Raw genomic sequence first — 4,362 nt, forward strand, 5'->3', positions numbered from 1 at the left:
AGAGAGAGAGAGAGAGAGACAGAGAGAGACAGAGAGACAGAGAGAGAGACAAAGAGACAGAGAGAGAGAGAGAGCACAAGATAGAAGTTATGGAGAATCAGAAGCACAGAAGAAGAATGCCTTTACAATGTAAGCCCCAGCTTACACAACTTCAGCTTCTGTTTAACTTGTCACACATTGACACAATTTCTTCGTGTTGTGTGTTTTCCCCATGCTTGCTTTCTCAACTTCTTTTAAAATGCAAGTCATAATATTTCTGTGGGTTCATGCTGCTCTCTTTTTGAACATATGGGAAAATGAGCTTCTTTTTTTAGAATATGTATCACTGCTATTTCTAATCAAGGTGTAAAAATAAACACATATTTTTAAAATTCTAATTGGATTCATCTTAACTAGTGATTTTATTTTCCTATAGCCCTCAATGTAACTGAATCTTTGGAAGAAGTTCAGACCTAAAAGTAACGTGAGGAATTTTTAGACTGATTTCAGTTTCATGCAAGAAAAAACAAAATGGAATCCCAAAATAATCTTAATAATAGGATATCTTGGCAGGATTTTCCCTCATTAGAGATGTTTATAAAGACTGGATGACCGTTCTTAGAGATGTGGTAGAGCTGATTCAGAGTCATATACATGTTGAATAAGATGATCTCTTAAGTCAAATTATTCTGATAGTGTAATTGTTTTTTAAAAAATTTTAAAGATAAAATTTTAATATTAAAAGCCTAGAAAGCACTTAGGAAAAGAGAGATATCATGGTATTCATCTTTGTATTGCCTGGGATCATTGTCCCTTGGGTAGAGAAGCACTTTTATTTAAGTCATAGGGAACTCCTGCTCAAATACCCACTTAGTGGTTTTTTTATATTTATTTAATTAGTTAGTTTTAGTTTTAAAATTCACTTTTATATTATTTTGAGTTCCAAATTTTCTCCTCCAACTCCTTCCCTAGACAGCATGAAATATGATATAAACCTTATATGTACAATCATATTAAACATATTTCTATATTAGTAATGATGTAAAGAAGAATTAAAACCAAATGGAGAAAAACATGAGAAAGAAAATATCAAAAACTAAAATAAAAGTTTAGAAAAAGGAAAAATATTATGCATCAATCTGCATTCAGGCTCCATCAAGTTTTCTCTAGATGTGGATAGCATTTTCCATCATGAGCCTTTTGGAATTGTCATAGATCTTTGCATTTCTGAGAACTACGTGTGTCCTGTCTAAGTCCTGACAATGTAATTCTTAATCCTTACCCTGACACTTAGCAACTGTGGTAAATTCACTAAGCTTTTCTGAATCTTAGTTTTGTCATCTGTAAAACTGAGATAATAGTATTTTCACTATTCATGATAGAGATAATACTTGAAAATCAATGAAGTTTTACATCAGCAACTGTTTGTTAATATTACACATCTAATTCTTTTCATCTTTCAGGCAGGACCAGAAATAGAGAAAGTTATGAACTAGTCCAGGTGTGGGGAACCTGCAGCCTCCAGGCCACATGTAGCCCTCTAAGTCTTCAGTGTGGCCCTTCGGATGAATCGAAACTTCATGGAACAAATCTTTTTCTTAAGGAGATTTGTTCTACGAAGTTTGGATTTGGGGATTTGTTCCATGAAGTTTGGATTCAGTCAATGGGCCACACTTGAGGACCTAGAAGGCCACACGTGACCTGGACGTCACAGGTTCTCCACCTCTGGATTAATCCAACATTCTTTTTAGTGCTCTCACACTTTTGTACCTGTCATATAAATTGGTCCCTAAAGTTAACCCTGCCTTCTCCACCCTCCTGTTAATGGCACATGCCCATCTTGCTCTCAGCTGCCTATGCTTCTAGATATGCTTTTGTTGTTCAGTCATTTCATTCAAGGCTATGGCCCCATTTGGTGTTTTCTTTGCAAAGACATTAGAATAGTTTGCCATCACTTTTTTCTGCAGCTCAATTTAGATGACAAACTGGGTTAAGTGACTTGTCCAGGGTCACACAGCTAGTAAGTATCTGAGACCAGATCTGAATTCTGGAAGAGAAGTCATCCTGACTCCAGCTCTTCGCTGCACCACCTAGCTATTTCATGCTTCTAGATTATAGAATGATAAATGAAGAGCTGTGCTGAAAGGATAATTCTTCATTTGGACTTTTATCACTCTTAACAAGGAAAAACTCAAGACAAGCTGATCACTGAATGTCCGTAAGGGCTTCAAGGTGAGAATAGCTTTTATAGGTAACTAAAATAATCCAGAGAGGCCCACCTCACTGAAAAAGGCCCTTGCATCTCAGATCCTTCCCAAGGTAGCAAGAATGGGACAATTTGCAGATAGGGGCATGTGATAAAGACAGATGATACAAAAGGCTGCAGAATTGGTGCCTCCTTCCCCACCAGCACCTTCCCCAACACTGTTTGGTAAACACAAGTGGGAACAATGGGTAACTGAGTCAGTATAATTACAAAAGCTGCATGGGATCTTACAAGTTGGATAGTTATAAAGTGAGGAAACTGAGACCTGGGAAGGACTTACTGAAAGACACAAATAGTAAACAGCAAGGAAAGGATTCGAATGCTTGTTCTCTGAACTACAGATTATTTCTTTCAATCAATAAATCAACACACACCTTTCAAGTAGGAATAAATGTGTCAGAAACATTAGGTGATAGATAGCACATACATAAAAAACACTAGTGAATAAAAAACAAAAATGAAACATCCATGTCTTAAAAGATCTTACATTCAATTGAGAGGACATAATATGTATGTGTATGAGTGTGTGACACCTCATCACTTTAAAAACAAAGTAATGTAGGGGCTGGGTGAGGAATTAGAAACTGGGAGGATCAAGAAATTCTTCATGTAGAAAGCTTTGCTTGAGTTGAATTTTAGAGGAAATAATAGATTCTTACAGGTAGAAGTAAGATTTTCTTAAAATATGAAATAATTTCTTTCACATTAGCTTTATTGGGTCTTCTGGTAAAGCCAAATAATAATCCCAGAAGTTTATTAAGAATTTGAAATATTTTTACTTAAAACATTTGATAAAGAGAACCCTTCCTTTATTTTTGCCTCTAACTGCTGAACCCATACCATTTTGAAAAAGAAAAACAGATGAACTCCTTCATAAAAATTATATCTTAGATAGAAAATATTATTTAAAAAAAAAAAAAAAAAAAAAAACCTCAAGGATACTAGAACAATACTACCAATAGCCAAACCAATAACATCTTTTTTTTTTTCATCAGTACCAAGTCACTTTATTGGGATGTAAATGGTAGTAGTTTTTGGGTACAGATTATGAAAAGGTCAGATAACCAAAATGCATGCACTGAAAGACAGTAGGAGTGGCGCCCACAGCTCCCAGGTGTGGGGGAAGCCAGGTGTGGCTTAGCTCTCGTTGTCACTGCCTCCAAGGGTGTGCTTGTCAAAAAGCTATTCCGCCATGCCAGAATTGGGGGCCCCCATCTTGCGCAGGTTGGTTACGTGATCACGCAGCTGTTTGATGGACTTGACCTGTTCGTCCAGGTAGTGGGTTTCGATGAAATCACATAAGTGGGGGTCACTCTTGTCAGTTGCCAGCTTGTGCACTTCCAGTAACGACTGACTGACATTTTTTTCCAAGCGCAGAGCACACTCCATGGCGTTCAGCCCTCTCTCCCAGTCCTCGCGGTAGGGGTTCTTGATGTCCTGCAGGAAGATGCGGCCCCGGCGCTGGTTCTGCAGCTCCAGCAGCTTCTCCGCGTGCTCGCGTTCCTTGTGCGGCTGGTGCAGGAAGCACTTGGCCAAGTTCTAGAGCGCCACGTGGTCGCCATCGAAGTAGTATGACATGGACAGGTAGACATAGGAGGCGTAGAGCTCCAGGTTGATCTGCCGGTTGATGGCGGCCTCCGAGTCCTGTGGTAGTTCTGCCGCACCTGAGAGGGGGACGAGGTGGTCATGGCGGCAGCAGCTTTGGCGGAGGCTGGGGCGGCGGCGGCCGGGGGCGGCTGAGCTGGCGGTTGCTGCTCAACTCAACGGTAGGACAGAAGAAGTGTTGGTTAGTGGAGGTGAAGGTGGAGAGGTGGCTAAGGGAGGCTCCGGCCGGGAATCGAGCAGCGGGTTCCGTTCAAGCACTGTTGAAGCAGGAAACCGCAGCGACTCCCCTTCCCTGTGCTTCTAGCCAATAAACATCTTTTTTATATGATGTTTTGTGTTAGAAAACTTAATTATTTTTAGTAGCTGAAACTAATCCATTATGACATAGAATCAACTTTGGATAAGAGAATCCAAATAACATATAAAGTGTGTCACTCAGACATTCACAATGTAAAGAAAACTCTCTTGGATTACTCAATATTCACTTTTAAGAAACTTCAAAAGAAATTCTT

At 39.2% G+C, this 4,362-nt stretch overlaps 1 pseudogene; it reads right to left on the reverse strand.

Annotated features, from left to right (window-relative positions):
• Positions 1-3,223: 3,223 nt before the first annotated feature.
• LOC138169978 (ferritin heavy chain-like) lies at positions 3,224-3,939 on the reverse strand (annotated as a pseudogene).
• Between the last annotated feature and the right edge of the window lie 423 nt (positions 3,940-4,362).

The sequence above is a fragment of the Petaurus breviceps genome, unplaced genomic scaffold, assembly GCF_028583685.1.
Source record: "Petaurus breviceps papuanus isolate PSGF00001 unplaced genomic scaffold, PetGlider_PUasm1.0 38, whole genome shotgun sequence".
Taxonomy (NCBI): domain Eukaryota; kingdom Metazoa; phylum Chordata; class Mammalia; order Diprotodontia; family Petauridae; genus Petaurus; species Petaurus breviceps.